General features: G+C 33.9%; 1 pseudogene; it reads left to right on the top strand.

Annotated features, from left to right (window-relative positions):
* Positions 1–6,211: 6,211 nt before the first annotated feature.
* On the top strand, positions 6,212–18,479 carry LOC143569002 (protein CHROMATIN REMODELING 20-like; annotated as a pseudogene).
* Positions 18,480–19,131: the final 652 nt, after the last annotated feature.

Below are 19,131 nucleotides of genomic sequence, written 5' to 3'. Positions count from 1 at the left end.
GTCAACTAGTGGTAGATTGAAAGCTAGTATTCGGTTGTCTATAAAAGTGAATTGTTGCGTTTAACGCGAGGGTTGAAGTAATTAACGACCAATTCAGTTCGGGTGACTTCGGTTTGATGTACGGGCTGTTGGAAAATTACTTTTTTAAGTTTTGGGGCTGAATTGGTTGTCGGTTACTCGAACGGGTCGGTACAACGTGTATTCACGTTTATTGAATAGTTGGTTAGTTGTGCTTGCGAGTTACCGACCCATCCAACTCGTGTAGTGTCGTGTGGGCTAGTAGGCTGTGAATTTATCAAATTGGGTCCACACGGGGCTGAGTTGGATGTTAAGTGCCTAAGCAACTCTTAAACGGGCATATTCGCCTCACCTAGCACTTCCGGGGGTAATTTGGGAATTCTTTATTCTCGGGACTACCTAAGGGTGGTTGTGGTAAATATAAGGCCCCGGGGGCTGTTGTAATTGAACTTGGTGAGGTTGAGGCTGTAGGTAACTCGAATCATATTAGAACACCTCGTAGGATAAACAAGTCCTTTCGGTATCGTTAGTAATTATTGCGTATAATCCGACAAGCGTGTGAGTTGTGGGAGTACTTAGGGGTTCTCTAGCTCGTGGTGACTTGGTGCCTTGTGTCAGGTGAGTTCATGATGCCTCTTTTCACTCTTTTCAAGTTTTGGGCTAGCATACACACCTAACTAATTTTGCTTGATAAACCGTTTAAATGATTGTGCATAGGCTTACTTGTATTATAGCATGTCTTGGGATGATATTTATGTATGTTTGCACGTATGTTATCTTATAGCCTATGATTAGTGATGTTAATTAGTTATTATTAACTAAGGATGTTTGCGTATGCCTACTTTGTGCTTGCATACGGTGGGTGGCGATCTTGGCCGGGCCAAACTATACTACTCAGGTTCTAAAATCCTGTGGCAGGCCCTGGAAAGCCCGTGAGGGGGGAAGCTCGTGTGGCATGATCACCATTGGATGGAATGTTGCGTGCATAATGATTTTGGCCGGGCCAAACTATACTACTCAGATTCTAAAATCTTGTGGCGGGCCCTGGAAATCCCGTAAGGGGGGCGGCTCATGTGGCATTATCATCATAACGGGTCCCTAAAATCCTGTATCACGTGTTTGGGTCGTACGCGTGTTCGGCCTTGATGTTATTACTTGGATGTTATGCATAGGGATATATTTATATATATATAAGTATGAACCTTATATATTACCAAATGAGCCTTGTACTTTGAAATATATTTAAATGAAATGGGAATTATATAATTTAGATATTTTCGTATTAACTCGGATATTTTGCGAATTGTTTAAACTAAGTAAAAGCTCTAAAACTCAGAGTTTCGTTAGTTGATCAAAATGAAAAAAAAGAAAGTGAATGATAACATAAATTCTCGTGAATATTATTTTAGTGATGAACGATGAACAAGGCTATATCGGAACGACCAAACAGGTTGGTTTAACAAATACAAATGAATCGAAACTTGATATATATATATATATATATAACCGAAAATTTGAAATGGGTCGGGTTTTCGGGTTTGAAAAGTAACGAATGTTACAACCGTTGGTCCGATTTTTTGTCACTGAAAACCAAAACTGAACCGTTGAAAATTTAAACTGAATTGTTACTGTTGGTTTGGTTTTACGCATTGAGCTTTAATAATAAGTTTACCGTTCTGCCAGGTTTTAATGATCGGTTTTATTATAAACCGTAAACCAAACCGGTTGTTATGGTTTGAACATTCAGAAACCACCAGCTGACCTAAATGATGATTGATTTAAATGTTTTTAAGGTTTCAAACGAACCTTAAACATCCATAATTATTACATGATTGCTAGAATTATTGTTTCCCGCTGCATGGAAATCATCTAGTATATATAGACAGAGTTAATTTATTGTATAATAATCCTTAACATACAAAAACATATACAAATTATGCTCAAGCTAAAAACAAAAACACTCAAAGCCAAAACAAAACATGCGCTCAGTTGAATTCCAACCCCTAATACGCTCAAGGAAAAACCAATTACGCTTAGATCAAAAAGTGATTCGATTTAAGATCTAGATGTGTTATTTGGATTTGATGATTAATTTCGAAATTTAATTGATTAATTGCTAAAAAAATTGCTTAAAAACAAACCTGAGAACAAAAAGAAAAAGTGAGTTGTTGACGCCAATGATGGTGACGAAGGAGTTTGATGCCGACATGGACCTCTGCCCGTGGAGATGGCTTGGAGGAGTGGTGGATTGGTGGCGGGTGGAGGTGGAGATTGCTGGGCGTATTTGTGATTTAGGGTTTTCTTTAAATCAGAGGTTGTGGGAATCGCGCACGTTAATGTACGATAAGGATTATTGTATTCTAACTTTTATCTGTATATATCCATACTATATATAATAATACACGAGACAAGGGTAAATTAAGGCACTTGATTTTAAAAGTTTTACAAATGCTAATGCATAATATACATGTGTAAAAAGGGGGTAAAATTGTCTTTTAAACACAATTAACCAAACTTACAAGTTTGCTCCCTCATCTTTAATCATATTATGTTTTTAATTCCAATTTAAAACCAATTTCCCATCCACAATTTTTAAACGGCCATAACTTTTTTCATACGTTAATAGTTTTGTTAAAGAATTGCACCATAAAAAACGAGCATTTTATTCTCTTTAATTTGAGTATGACATTGTTATAATTTTTTTTTTAAAAACTAATATTCTACGTGGGGGTGTTTGGCTTTTAGGTTAAACTTGTGAGCCCAACCGTTAGTAACGATTTTTTGTCGTCCAAAACAAAAAATGAACCATTCATAATTAAAACCGAACCAATAATAACAGTTTGGTTCTGGTTTAATTTCACAGTTTAAGCATTGATAATAAAATTTGTTTAAAATGATTATTAATTTAACTGTACGTACAGCTAAGCATCAACAAAATATGATACTTGATAGGATCATTACAAGAGGAAGAGTGAACTGTGGTTTTCGTTCATGTGGTTTGTCCAAATATGCGTCTTTAGTCCAATAGTTTCAAATTTGCGATTTTTGTCCCCGTGGTTTCATTTCACTTGCAATTAAACTCGAATTCACTAATCCCATTAAGTCTGGTGGTTAAACCCATCAGCTTGTCCTTCACGAGAGGGGCGGTTTTGTCCTTTTTCCCCCAAATACATCCAAGCCCCTCACATGAGTGGGCTTGCGAATTAAGAATGGGGCTTAGTTGGGGAGAAAAAGGACAAAACTGCCCCTCACGTGAAAGACGCGCTGATGGGTTTAATGACCAGACTTAACGGGATTAGTGAATTCGGGTTTAATAGCAAGTGAAATGAAACCACAGGGACGGAAATCGCAAATTTAAAACTATTGGACTAAAACCGTAAATTTGGACAAACCATATGGACCGAAATCGCAGTTTACTTCTAGAGGAATGATAATTTTAGTCACATAAATAGTAAACATTGATGAAAGACTCAAGAGGCGAAACAATAGAAAGAACAAAGATTACAAACAATCATACTATAATTAGACTAAATTAAAGTTGTAATAGACAAGTTTGCTTGTATTAAGAAGACTTAATTCAATTATATTTTAGCTATATCTAAACATATACTAAATAACAAAAAGATTAAAATGCATTCAACTTTATAGTCAAGCTTGCTTTCATATGGTCGATTTTCGCTATAAACCGTGAACCAAACTGTTCGCTACGGTTTGAAAGTTTTGTCGATCAACCGACCAAAGGTAAAAAACCAACCGTGAAACCATACCGATAACTTGTTTAAATGGTTTTAAGATTTTAAATCGAACCACGAACACTCGTAATTATTACGTGATTAACAGGTATGCGTTCAAACACCCGCCTAGTGTGTGTGTGTGGAGTTAAAAAAGTGGGAAACCTCAAACTCTCCCTTGGTTCAAAAAAAGACGGAAAGAGGGGGGAAACCGTATCACCAGCTATTTAAACCTCCCACGATCACACTCTGCTGCGATTGAGTTCAAACGTTCTTGAACAACATCCACAATTGAATTAAGCAACGTAAAAGTAACCGTTACGTCTCGCTAGGTATAATATATTATAATATATTGTTTATGGATTTAGGTTAAGTTGCAGGTTAAATAGCTAACTTCTGGTTTGATTATGTGTTGGATTTTAGGTTTAATGATGAGTTTGTGATTGACCGAGTACGTTGCATTAAAGGTAGATTGTTCCGTTTGCTGTAGGTTTTGAAATCTGAATTAGAATGGAGTGGAGGATTGGGTATTTGATATTTAGATTATTATCGTTGAGATATGTTTAGATTGTCGTTTGTTTACGATAACCTAACTATCTGGCTATCTGTTAATGCTCATTAGTTCATGATTTTTAGGACTAATGCCAGTTAAATCAGTTACATTTGGTTTTACCGTTTATGTTTTCCGTTTGATTGAGTGTTGCATGTATGAGGATTTGTTGTATTATAATATACTGTTTATGGTTTCTGATGGATTTAGCCGTTTAAATAAAATTGCAGGTTAAATAGGTATTTCAAGCTTTTTAATCGTTTGCTCTCAACTTTTGATTTGATTACGTTGTGGATTTTAGGTCTAATGATGTGTTTTTGATCGATTGAGTATGTTGCATTAAAGGTAGATTAGAAGTATGCTGTAGGCTTTGAAATATATATTAGAATGCGAGGATTGGATATTTGATATTATCATCTACATGACTACATATGTTTAGATTTTGTATGTTTACAATGATACAACTATCTACAATCTTTTATTGCTCATTACTTCTTGATTTTTCAGAATTATTGTCAGTTACGTATAAATTCAACTACATTTTATGTAAAGCAAATGTAATTAGTCGTGTTCATGTTTACGATGATAAAACTATCTAACAAGCAGAAATAATCTGAATATCCGCTTGATCTAGTGTGTTGGTAATTTCGGACTCCAAGTTGCAAGTTGGTGAACTTGATGGACCAATATTAACAAGTAGGCCATAGTTGGTAATGTCTTCGCTAGCAAGTTAGGGCTAGTCTATATAAACTGAGCTATGGTTAGACATTATATAAACAAATGGTGCGGCCGAATTAGGGTTTATCAAGGGAGACACAAGTTACATATAAGGGTTTTTGAGTTATAATTCCTCTAGAATATATTGAGAGTTATCCAGTATTCATTTCGTGTTTTATTTTGGTGAGTTATATGAATTCATTCTTGATAGTGTTGCATGTATGAGGATCTAATGTATTATAATATATGGTTTGTGGATTAGGTAAAATTGCAGGTTAATCTAGAAATTTTGATCTTTCTAGTTGTTCCTTTTCAACTTTCAATTTGATTATGTTGTGGATTTTAGGTTTAAGTTTAATGATGTGTTTGTGATCGGTTGAGTACGTTGCATTAAAGGCAGATCGTTCCGTCTGACGGAGGTTTTAAAATCTAAATACGAACGTAATGTAGGATTGGAGGTTTGATAATCATTTAGATATGTTTTGAAGTTTGTGAGTTTACGATAATCTAACTATCTAACGATCTGTTATTGCCCATTACTCCTTGATTTTCCGAATTTGTGTCAGTTACGCATAAAATCAGTTACATTTTATGTAAAACAAATGTAATTGATGATTTGATGCAACTGTTCTGGACTTCTGGCCAGGTCTATCAATCATATTAATTATCTGGTTTTTTGTTTGACTTAGTGTTGCATGTGATGTATGAGGATCTGATGTCTAATAATAAATTGTTTATGGATTTAGTTAAAAATTGCAGGTTAAAAAGGTAGATCTTTCTAACTGTTTGTTTTCAACTTGATTTGATTATGCTGTTGATTTTAGGTTTAATGATATGTTTGTGATCACTTGAGTACGCTGCATTAATGGCAGATCGTTCCATATGCCATAGGTTTTGAAATCTTAATGAGAATGTAGTGGAGGATTGGATATTTGTTATTATCATTGAGATATGTTAGATAATGCAACATATCTGTTATTGCTCATTAGCCCTTGATTTGCAGATTTAGTGTCAGTTATGCATGAAATCAGTTCATTTGATTTTATCAGTAACTTTGATTTTTTGGTTTTCTGTTTGACCTAGTGTTGCATGTATGAGGATGTGATGTAGTATGATATATTGTTTTAGGTTTTCTGATGGATTATGGTAAAGCTGCAGGTTAGGAAAGTATCATTGTATTTAATTTTTATCATTGATGGCGGTTGATAAATGTGATGTGGAAGAAGAAGATATTGGCAGTTCATCAAGTGACTCTTTTATCAATGATAGCGACAGTGATGAATCGTTGGCACCTGGTCAGGATGGTGAGGTACATCACGAGGCAAGTCAAACATTTATTCATAATTGAATGTATAAATTATGAATTAAACGTGTTTTGATTGTCAAAGTTGAGCTGTTATCGTTTTGTTCTTTTGCAGGCACCTCTTACGGATGAAGACATTGAAGGTCTAATTGCTGAGCTCTTAACAGTTGAGGGCAAGGTATTTATTTATCTTTGCATGTTTTTAGAGGTGGAAAAATCTGGCTCATTTACTTATGAATTGGTCAATTTTGGTTAATAGAAATCTCAAACAAGTCAATACAAAATGTAGATAAATGTGAAACGGGCCATAACTGATTGAAGTGTATTTTAATGCATACTTCTTTGATCTATTAATTTGATGATTTATATTCTTGGCATGATAATCTTGTATTTTTACATATTAAATGGACAAATTTGTGAGACCTGCAATGAAAAACGACCGTTGTTATTGTTATCCATCATCCATGTTACCCTTACTTTTTTTGTTGTGCTCTCTGAGACAGTATATTGGGTATTTATGGTATTAAACTATATTTTCTTAGTCTTTTTCATTTTTTATTTGGATTCACATTTTTGTGTTGCAATCCAGGCTGCAGAGGCACAAGAAGCACTTGAAGACGAGTCACTAGCAAAAGTGGAAGTTGAGGTGCGAGAAGAGTTATCACAGTCTCTTGAAGGGGAAGCTGTTAGTATTATTCTCTCAAAACAAACAAAATAGAATATTTCTCATAAGAAATACACCTTGAATTTCAAACTTAACGATTAATGAAATTGTTCACTTTTCTTTTCTTGGATAGCTTGGTAATGCTGTTGTTGATGAAATGTCAGCTCTCAGAGAAAAATGGGAATACGAGCTTGATGACCTTGAAACTGAGAGTGCTCACTTGCTGGTCTGCTTCTTCACTTATTAAAGTGCATATCTTATATTATGTTTATTGGTTCTTACAATATGCTTATTGGGCAGGAGCAACTTGATGATGTGGGAATTGAACTCCCGAGTCTTTATAAGTGGATAGAAAGCCAGGTGCCAAATGGATGCTGTACAGAAGCATGGAAAAATAAGATTCACTGGGTTGGATCACAGGTCACCAGTGGTGCTACTGAGTCAATTGCAGATGCTGAAAAGTATCTGAAAACTCACAGGCCTGTTAGAAGGTAGCCTGTGTTACTACTAAAGTACTAATAATTAGGAGTGTACACGAGCCAATCGTAGCCTATGCTTGGCTCGTTTCAAGCTTTATATAAAGCTCGAGTTCAGCTCTTTTACTATTTATTCATCATTATATCAAATTTTTTATATCTGTTAATAGTTATTTATGTGTGTATATATAATTATGTATTTGCATTTAGCATAGTATATATTGTTTAATATTTTTATTATAATTTTATATTATAGTTATTTATGTAAATAGATTTAATATATTAAATAAAAATTATATAAATAATAGGCTTGTGAGCCTTCTCGAGCTCTATAAGTGAAGCTCGTTTTCGTTTAAGCTTGTCTTGATAAGGGTTTTTAGTTAGTCGATCTCAAGTAGCTCCCTAGTGGCTTGGTTTGTTTAAACCCTACTAATAATTAGAGACGAAAATATGGGCGAGGATTCTGGTAATCAGGTCTAATCAGTTTGGGTCCAATGGTGGACGTCAAAATATGCTATTATTTTTATGTAAATAGTCAGCATGTCAAATATGATTGCAAAAGTTATATTATTTAGAAGCAGTCTATTATTTTTAGTAAAATGATTTATGAGGTCTTATGCATTAAAACTTCAGTTTGGATGAATGGAAAAACACAACCCGAATCGGTTCATTCATAAGTAACTGAATGTCAAATATGCATTGTTTTTTATGACAGACATCATGGTAAGCTACTAGAAGAAGGTGCGAGTGGGTTTCTTGGGAAACGTCTTGCTCCTGAAGAAGATAAAGAAGCCAAACGCGATGTAGACTGGTCATCTTTTAATCAATTATGTTCGTCATCAACCAATAACGGTACTGCATTTGGAAGCAAAAACTGGGCTTCAGTATACTTGGCCAGTACGCCCCAACAAGCTAAGGAATTGGGACTCAACTTACCTGGTGCAGATGAGGTCAACATATTAACAATTTTTATGTTTAAAAACCTACATTCTTTCAGTTATAATATGATTTTCGAATAAAATAGTTTATATGCACTTTGTTCAACTTTCGTCATGTCTGACTTATATTTGGCTTTTTTTAATAGGTTGAGGAGATTGATGATATTGATGGGAATTTAAATGACCCATTTGTTGCAGATGCTATTGTGACAGAGAGAGAACTATACCAAGCTGAAGATCATAACAAGAATTTCAAAAAGGTAAATAAAGATTTTAAGATTTGTTGGCTTCGTTAGTTATATGTCCAACTTTTTAATTCATTACATGTCACTATTTTAGACATTATGAACACTGGGGATACTAGCTTCATATATGTATTGCCAATGGCATTGACAGGTTAGAGAAGAAGATGATGTAAATCATGAGCGTAAGCTTCTGTTTCGTTTGAATCAAAAGAGACGCCGGAGGAAGTTAAAGCAGGTGTGTTTTTCTCACATATTCTATTTGGGCAAATACCACTAAAAACCAACAAACTTTCTGTAGTCTCTTGTAAAAGTCTCTTAACAGTCTTTTGCACATAAAAAAACCAACATACAACCCCCTTTTTTTTGGTAAAGTCCTCTTTAACAATCGTTTGCACATAAAAAACCAACATACGTTTTGTCTTCTTATAAAAAGCCTCTTAACATCTTAATTTTTTTGGAATATCTCTTATTTATGATTAGCTGAAACCATGTAAACATCATTTGACAAATTACATTATAATAACAATAAAAATAATTCGTTTATAACTTTTTAACTTTATACAAACCGTTTTCTATATCGTTTTAGTTTTATTTCATTTTGTTTTGAGTCACCTCATTCATGCTAATATATTTTTATTACACTGTTTTCAAAAGATTATTTGTTATTATCAACTTACTGATTTGTAAAATGGAAAAGAAGAGACGAACATTGAACGAACTTTGCCTTCCACTTGTCTCCTTTAAATCATAAGTTCATCTCAATCTTTACTCACCTAGAATCTAGTATTAATAAGTAGAAAAGAATTATATTTTTGTTCAAATTTAACTAGCGGATAGACTTTTATGAGAAAAAAAAGTATGATGTATTTTTACGTGCTCTATTTATTTCTATCTAATTTTGGTTTTATACATTATGGATTACAAATTCATTTCTTTGTTTTTGAAATATAATCAGGAGGATATGAAGGAAGCTGATGAAAACAACATGAGTAACAATATTGCACATCAACCATCAAATACTATAGAAATGAAAGATCATAAAAGTAATGGTCTTTGCGGGACCAAGCGGTCATTTGACAATTTTGATGTCGAACCTGTTGAAGTGGATGGATCTGATTCTTTATCTAGTGATAGTGAAAATCTTGATCAATCTGATCAAGAAGATGGGGACCACTCTGCTGATGAGTTCCATTGTACGGCTTGTGATAAGGTCGTTGATGATGTGTATACACATCCACTCTTGAAAGTGATTGTATGCAGAAACTGCAAGTATCGGTTACAAGAGAGAATGAGAGAAACGGTAGGCATTTGCAGTTATGAATAGGCTGTAAAAGAGTCGAGTCTAGCCAGGTTTGGCTTGGGTTCAGTTCGTTTACAAACCGAGCCAAGCTGGCTTGACCCGATATCTTGATGAGCTCCAGCCTGTCTTGTAAAAAGCTCGAGTCGGCTCGTAGAGCCAGCTTGCTTATTTAAAAAAATTAGTTATAATGTTTTTTACACGTATTGATATATATAAAGAAAAAATAATGTTTTTTTAGAAGGGGTGTGCATTGGTCAGTTTGGGTTGGTTTTGGGGTCAAATCGAATTTCGGTCTCTTGAATTTTTGAAAACCTTCGGTTTCGGTCCTTTTTGTTTTGTCATTGGGGCTTGAAAATTTTATGCTGAAAAAAATATTGGCCAGAAGGAAACAGAATTTGGGCACAAATCTTTTCTTAATTAATAATTAGTTGTTATTCTGCATTTGGGCTATAATAGTTGGGTTACACTAATTTCAAATAAAAATTGAAAATCTATAAGTTCGGTTCCGTTCTTTATTGCAGGATCCTGATTGCGCTGAGTGTTTATGTGGATGGTGTGGGAAAACTGGGGATTTAGTAAATTGCAAGTCATGCACAAACTTGTTTTGTTTTTCGTGTATAAGAAGGAATCTTGGGGAAGAATATATGTTAAAAGCACTGGGTTTAAGTTGGAAATGCTGTTGCTGTTCTCCAAGTATATTACAATCTTTGACTTTACAGTTAGAAAAAGCTTTTACGCCATCATCTTCAAGTTCAGATAGTGACTCAGATGACTCTAATAATTCAGATGATGGCTTCAAGGTCCCAATTAGGTATTCTAACTTTTTGTACGCATATTTTACTCTTATATTTTTGTGCGGGTCAAAACAGATTCGGTTGGGTTGGGCTGACCCGCAAACACTTCGTTATCCTCTCTTATCGAAGTTGATGATATTTAATTTATTATTATGATTGCAAAACTGTAGAAATACAATGGTAATTTGAAATTGAATTTTCCCTCTAATTTGAAATTGATTCATTTCACTCGCTTATCCTATTTGATCGTTAGAAATAAAATACACACCAAAACAACACATTTGTTTATAAATGGGTTATGGGTCGTAATTTCATTTTTGTGAAACATCAGCAAAAGGAGACAACAGAAGAAGATTCGTAGAATTCTTGATGATGCCGAATTAGGAGAAGACACTAAAAGAAAAATCACCATCGAAAAGGTATCGCATATTAATAATTCAATAATTTAGTTGTAGGATTGTGAAGCCATTTTTTGTATTAATAATTAACTATTTTGATTGTAAAAACGTCAGGAGCGCCTTAAGTCACTAGAAGCTGAGCGTTTGAAGTCACTGAAATCAATGAAGGCTAGTTATGAAAGTTTTAAAGAAAATGCATCTACGGGTGCTACCCTTAATATGTTAGGTGATGCACAAACTGGTTATATTGTAAATGTTGTGAGGGAGGAAAATGAGGAAGCTGTGAGGCTTCCACAAAGTATCTCAACCAAATTGAAATCTCATCAGGTTCCTTTTCTTCCTTTTTGTTTAACTTATTATGAATACTTAACGTTGTAATAATCTGTACTAACTGTATGATAATTATGCAGGTTGCAGGTGTAAGATTTATGTGGGAAAATATAATACAGTCAATCACTAAAGTTAGGTCAGGAGATAAAGGACTCGGCTGCATTCTTGCACATACCATGGGTCTAGGTAAAACATTGCAGGTACGTTAATAATTTAACTTTTCATGCCCTTGAATTTATTAATCAGAATTAGTCTGCTCACATGTGAGTTTATTGAGGGAAGACATCACACAATAACAATCAAGTTCCAAGTGTCCCATTGAAGTCGATCAACTTTCATTAGGTGTTCCAATCTTGATTAACTTTTTTATGAATGTTTAAATTTTTATAAAATAAGTGAGACAAATGAAACATCTATGATTTCTAGTTATTATTTAGTGATTTTCTTTTTAAATTAACTTGATGTACGAGGTAATATGTAGTGAAGAAAATAAAATTCACAAAATAATGACCAAGTTTTACAATTGGTCAATTTATGTCAATTTGGAAAAAGTGTATATAGTAACCATAATTCACATATATTTCATTTGCCTCAATTTAAAAAGAAAAAAAGTTATTGTTTATAACAAAGTTACACAAGACTGGAACACCTAATGAGAGTTGTATGACTTTAAAGAAAAAAAAACAAACGTTTTGAGTGACTTTAGTGGGACATTTAGGAAACTTGAATAGTGATTACTATTGGTGGTGAAATAGGTAAAAAATTGAACTAATTGGTGGTTTTACCAGGTTATAACTTTTCTGTATGCTGCCATAAGATGTGTGGATTTAGGACTTAAAACTGTTATGATTGTGACACCTGTAAATGTTTTGCATAACTGGAGGCATGAGTTTAGAAAATGGAGTCCGAAAGAATTTAAGCCTCTTCGTGTCTACATGCTTGAAGATGTTCCAAGGTTCTTTTTTTTTGCATTTTATTAGTAATGATGCTTATATTCTTAAAATATTTTTCTTTTGTCTTCACTTATTTTTAATGATATTAAATTGTTGATATGATATTTGTAGGGATAGAAGACTTGAGTTGCTAAAGAAGTGGAGAGCAAAGGGTGGTGTCTTTTTGATCGGGTACACTAATTTTCGTAATTTGTCTCTCGGCAGGCATATCAAGGATTGTCGCGTGGCGAAAGAATTTCACACAGTTCTTCAGGTAATTTTAACGGACTTCCATCAGTCCATGTTTATCACCTTTTACCAACTCGAAGCGGGTGCTTTAATCTTCATCTTGGAACTGGTTATCTCATTAAAATGATGTAGAATTTCACACAATTTATATCATAAACTCAGTATTTATGCTCTTTAAAATGAGCTAGATATTGTTAAATTTTTCAAAGAAAATATTAGACGCGATTGTTTTGTCTGCAAACCAGACGATGCATCGGCTTTTAACTTGTAATTAGATGCAATCATGTAAAATTGCACAAAAGCATAGATCTCCCATACATAACTAAAAGCATTTTGATGTAAGTAGTATCAAAAGTGAAGGTTTTACACCTTTGATCAATATTTAAGCATTTGAATATCAAATTTCTAGAAATGACGGGTCAACTCACATATGATTAAGTCTATTTAATGTGATTATCGGTGAAGGCTCAAACGAAAAAAGTCAAACTCACAAAATTTGATTTGTTCACATGTGAATAGCCTGGACCATTCATATGTGAGCAAGTCCAATAACGTGTGAATTATAAGCTACTATTGTGGCTTGGACTTTCTTTTAGTTCTCATATGAACCTCTACCGGTAATCACATATGAATGGACTTGGATCACGTGAGAATTAACACATGATTAGTTGTTATGGTTCTCAACTTGACTGTTGATACTGTAGAATATTATTATTATTATTATTATTATTATTATTATAGACGCGTCTTTGCGTATTCTGGCAACGAAGTTTCAAAAATAAAGTAAAAATATGTTAAATTTTACCAAAAACCTATGTTTTTTTTGTGCTAATATAGCTTGTATTTGGACAATTTTTAACCAAAAATATTGCAGGATGGACCTGATATACTTGTTTGTGATGAGGCCCACATGATTAAAAACACGCAGGCTGATACAACCCAGGCCTTAAAGCTAGTTAAATGCCAGAGGCGGATAGCATTAACAGGTTCACCTCTCCAGAATAACCTCATGGAATATTATTGTGTAAGCAACTGTCACCATTTTCTTTTTTTTTTCTAAGTAGTGCAAAGTAGTCTTTTAAGTACAAATGACTTTTACGGGTTTGTTGTCATCACGATTTATTTGTAAAACAGATGGTTGATTTCGTTAGGGAAGGATTTCTTGGCAGCAGTCAAGAGTTTAGAAACCGGTAAGCTCTTTTTTAACCTTTATTTGTGTTCTATAGAGGTGGCAATTTTAACTCATTTCACATAAAAAATGGTTGATTTGGATATAGTTTCTAATAAATGAGTCAAGTAGTCAATTGGGTAAGTTTCCCAACCATTTGTTTGTGTGAATGAGCCAAGCCGACGTGTTTACAAATCCAGCTAGCTCGTTTATTTAACGAATTGAGCTCCAAGCTACTCGTTCATTTAAAAAAAAAGTTTTTTTTATATTTTTACACATTGATATATATAAAGAAATTATATATTTAGCATACACATCTTATACATGTAATTTTACGTTTTAAAGGAAAAAAAATGATTCTGTTCGAAAAGAAAAAACATTATGCAGAATTTGTAAACAAAATATATATGTAATTTTACGTTTTATAATATATAAAAGATGTATGTTATAGCGTGTGTGTGTGTGTGTATAATTATATATATATATATATATATTAAATTTGGGCTTTAATTTAAACAAGCCAATGTGTCAGTCAAACAAGCCTAACGAGCAAGCCAACGAGCCGAGCTTACCTGGGCTTGGCTTGGCTTGGCTCGGCTTGTTTTAAACGAGCCAATGTTGAGCTAGTTTTTTTGCGAGCTAGCTGCGAGCTTTTTGAGCTTACCCTAGATTCTTGGCACACGTAAAACTACTTAGTATGACACGAATCCAATATGACCCGTTACTCAGCTGCACAAGATGTTCATTTTGCCATGTGTTTTGCTACATTGACTTCACTACATGTGTATGACTAACAACACTCCCCATGTCTTGCAGTTTCCAAAACCCTATTGAAAACGGACAACATGCTAATTCCACATCAAAGGATGTCAAAATCATGAGCCAGAGATCTCACATTCTCTACGAACAATTAAAAGGATTTGTGCAAAGAATGGACATGAATGTTGTCAAGAAGGATTTACCTCCAAAAACCGTATTTGTAATCGCGGTTAAGCTTTCTCCCATGCAACGTCTACTCTACAAACGGTTTCTTGATGTACATGGGCTCACTCAAGAAAAGGCTTCTAGTGAAAAGACCCGGAAGAACTTTTTTGCCGGTTATCAAGCATTGTCTAAGGTACTTACTTTGATAATCCATAAGTGGGTTTTGACCTGTTTGGTAATTAATGGGCCGGTTCAACGCTTATTTTTTGTCTCTTTACGGTCAAATAGGTATAATAAGAACAAATTGTTTAATAGGAGACTTGGCTTGAGTTCTATATCTAAAGCTTGAGCTCCAAGTAGATTTTGACCCGTTTGCTTATTAATGGGTTAGTTCAGTGTCTATGTTTTTTGTCTTTTGGGTCAAATAGGTATAGTGTAAACAAGAGAAAGTTATCCAAATGGTCCCTGTGGTTTGCCCAGATTTCACCTTTTTCCATTTGTTTGCGAGATTGTCATGCATTTTGGTCCCTGTTAGATGTCAGTTAAGGTTTCTCTGTTGCGAGTCCTATGAAATTCAGCACACTATTTATTTATAAAAAAGTCAAAAAAATTCTTGACAAAAAGCTTTTCAGATCAATACATCCTGACTAGTACCAAAAATACATCTGTTGACTTTGATTTCTAATCTCGAGCTCACCACATGAGTAGTTTTTCAAGCTCGAGATCGAATAGTTTTCGAGCTGGCTCGGGTTTGATAAGGAAGCATATGCTCGTTTATAGACAAGATTGCTTGGCTTGATTCGAGCTTTTAGCGAGCTGGGCTCATGTAACTCACAAGCAGCTTGGCTCATTTACACCCCTACTCGTCACTTAAAAAAGAAATAGTGTTTTCTACAATCATTTAAAATATACAATCATCGAGTGTCTAAATCTTGACTTCTCTACTGATTCGAAATAACAGTGGAACATTCATTTTCTATGTTTTTGGAAAGGTATAGTTATACTGGATTTTATACTATGCATTATTTTCCTTAGCTGCCTATATGCTATGTTGCTTTGTGGTTTTTATATTTTTCTCCTTTTTATACAATTAAAATGATATTATGATATGGGTTACACTTGGTAGATATGGAATCATCCTGGAATATTGCAACTGATGAAAGACAAAGACTTTAGCAAACATGACAGTTCTCTTGAAGACACTTCTACCGATGATAATATGGACTATACCATGGCCAATGGAGGTAAAATATACATTTTGATAATATAGAGTTAAAGACATCTTTTTTTGCATACAAATTTCGTTTTCATGTTTTTTTTTCCTTCCAGATAAGTCGAGAAACAAAATAGATAAAAAGAATGTCAATGGCTTTTTCAAGGAGGTATCTAAGTTCTCAGATATATTTTAAAAAATATCATATACAAAAATTAGAACTTGCTTGGTAATGCTGTTATATGTTTTCAATGTTGTACAGAATTGGTGGGAAGATATTGTTAAGGAAAACGGTTATTATGCTGAAAATAGTGGTAAAATGGTTTTACTGCTTGACATTTTAACTTTGTGTTCTGATATTGGCGATAAAGCACTCGTTTTCAGCCAAAGTTTATCCACACTTGATTTAATCGAACACCATATTTCCAAATTGACCGGTAACGCGGAAACCCAAAAATGTTGGAAAAAGGGAAAAGATTGGTACAGGTGTGTTAATGACATTAGATGCAAGGGGCGTAATAGTCTTTTCTTCTTTGTTTTAATCTTGTTCTGGTTTGGTGTAAAACAGGCTAGATGGACAAACAAAAGGGTCAGAGAGACAAACTGGTTGAGAATTTTAATGATCCGTCTAATAAACGGGTCAAATGCACGCTAATATCGACCCGAGCGGGATCTTTGGGTATTAACCTTTATGCTGCTAACCGTGTTATTATTATTGACGGTTCTTGGAATCCAACGTATGATCTGCAGGCTATTTATCGGGCTTGGAGGTATAAAATTATTAATTTAATGGTTAAGTTAGAAAAAAAATAACAAAAAATTATATTAAAGTTACTGAGATTTTTCATTGTAGATACGGGCAAATAAAACCGGTGTTTGCATACCGTCTAATGGCACACGGCACAATGGAAGAAAAGATTTATAAGCATCAGGTAATAGCGTCTGAATTTTATTAATGGGTCAATTTGGGATTATGTTTTTTTTTTCTCTTTTACTGGCCAATTAGGTAAAATGAAAACCTGTCAAAATGGTTGAAAGATTCCACTATCTGTGTTTTGAATAATGGTATAAACGAGCCAAGCCCAAGCCCGAGCTTGGCTTGTTTTGAGCTCATTTTTTAAAGCTCGAGCTCAAGTTGTTTTTCAAGCTCGAGCTTGCTTATTCATTATTTGTTAAATAATTTATATACTTTTTTAACTATTTTTCGCATATATTTTTATTATAATTTTTATATATAACATAGTATATTATTTAATTATTTTGATCTTAATTTTTTATTTAATAATATTTTCTATATAAATATATATTTAATGTATTATATATTCATATGTTAATAATAGGCTTGTCTAGGCTCGTTAGGCAGCCCGAGTCATTTATTTTTATTCTTTTGTATGCATTTTTAATTTCTTTTTGTATTTTTTATTTATATCTTTTGTATGTAACATAATATATGTTATTTAATTATTTTGATCATAAATTTATATATAATATTTATTATATAATTATATATGTTTAACATATTTTATAAAGTTTATATGTAATTAACAGGCTTGTTTAGGCACACGAACCAACTCGAGCTCAATAAGTAAAGCTTGGCCACGTTTATTAAACAAGATTTTGCTTAAGCTCAAGCTCAAGCTCTTTTAAGCTTGGCTCGATTCTAGCTTTAAGCGAGCCAATTCGAGTAGCTTGGCTCATTTACACCCTTATTTTAGATGCATACAACCTCCAACATTGCTTTTTTTTTTTTTTTGTGTCAAAAGTTAGATTATTAATATTGTAACATCATCTAGTTCTTGTAATCACATTCATCAATTTTTTATCTTTAAACATTAGGTCACCAAGGAGAGTCTATCAGCAAGAGTTGTTGATAGACAACAAGTACACCGAATGATATCCAAAGAAGAGATGTTACATCTCTTCGCCTTTGGTGATGAAGACCAAAATGTGGCAAACACGCAAACAGATTCTTCAAAACAAAAGGATCCTCATCATTCAACGGGTTCTTCCGACAAATTCATGGAAGCATTACTTAAGAAACATCAATCTAGGTAAATTTTATAATCTTCATACAGTAACTTGTTTAATGATTACTTGCTATTTTTGTTTTTACTTTATTTAATACGTGTTTCATGGTTCAGATGGATTGCTAATTATCATGAACATGAGAGCCTTCTACAAGAAAACGAAGACGAAAAGCTATCAAAGGAGGAACAAGACATGGCTTGGGAAGTTTACTGTAAAAGCCTAGAATGGGAAGAAGTCCAGAGGAACCCCGTCAGTGGGCCCATCACAAAACCAACTGTCAATGAAGGCCCAGAGACCAAACCAACGGTTCAAGATGAACCCGCAACTAAGAAACCACCTTTGGTCACTCGAGTGTGTTCTAGGAACCGTTTTGTGCTGCGAAACTGCACAAACTTAGCCCATATGCTGACTTTAAGTAGTCAAGGTGTGAAACCGGGACACACCACTATTTGTGGTGAATGCAGCCAGGAAATTAGTTGGAATGGCATTAAGAAAAGTTAAGAACCAAAAGGCACAATTTTTTGATCATGCATTGGACGAGATTATTTTATATAATTTTGTAACTGGGCTGTCGCATTTCTGCAAGGTTATTGTAACCGTTTTGCGAAGAATGTTGTTATACATTAATAGTTGCATAGTTTTTGGAGTATTCGATTTAGGAATGAATTAACATTTGCCATTTCGACGATTTTGATATTGATATTGATATTTGGGGTTGTTTTTTTTCTTCTCATTTTCTTTTTATTGTATCATGCCACTTATATTATTCGAAGGATAATTTGGTTTAAAACAGAAATTATCATTTTTTTTGTTATATTAATTATTAAACTAATAATATATTCTGCGAAAGATAACTGACTCTTACTAGTTTTGTATAGTAATCCGGAGATCCTGAAGAAGGAAGCCTTAAAGTTATTTGCATCATGGTTCAAAGAACAGGTTTGTCATAGGCCATTGATTGATTGTCACAACATTAAACAGTTGTCGGCAGATGCAAATCTCATCATCATCATCATCATCATCGTACTCAGTATATCCCACCAATAGCAATGCTATGGTAGGGTCTGAGGAGGGTAAGATGTAGACAGCCTTACCTCTATCCCATAGGGATAGAGAGGCTGCTTCCGGTGAGACCCCCGGCTCGATAGTAGTT

This window comes from Bidens hawaiensis, unplaced genomic scaffold (assembly GCF_021521415.1).
Source record: "Bidens hawaiensis isolate Kalapana, Puna unplaced genomic scaffold, B.hawaiensis_p1.1 tig00024291_1, whole genome shotgun sequence".
In the NCBI taxonomy this organism is placed as follows: domain Eukaryota; kingdom Viridiplantae; phylum Streptophyta; class Magnoliopsida; order Asterales; family Asteraceae; genus Bidens; species Bidens hawaiensis.
Note: the sequence above shows the minus strand (reverse complement) of the source record. Positions and strands in the feature narration are given on the sequence as shown.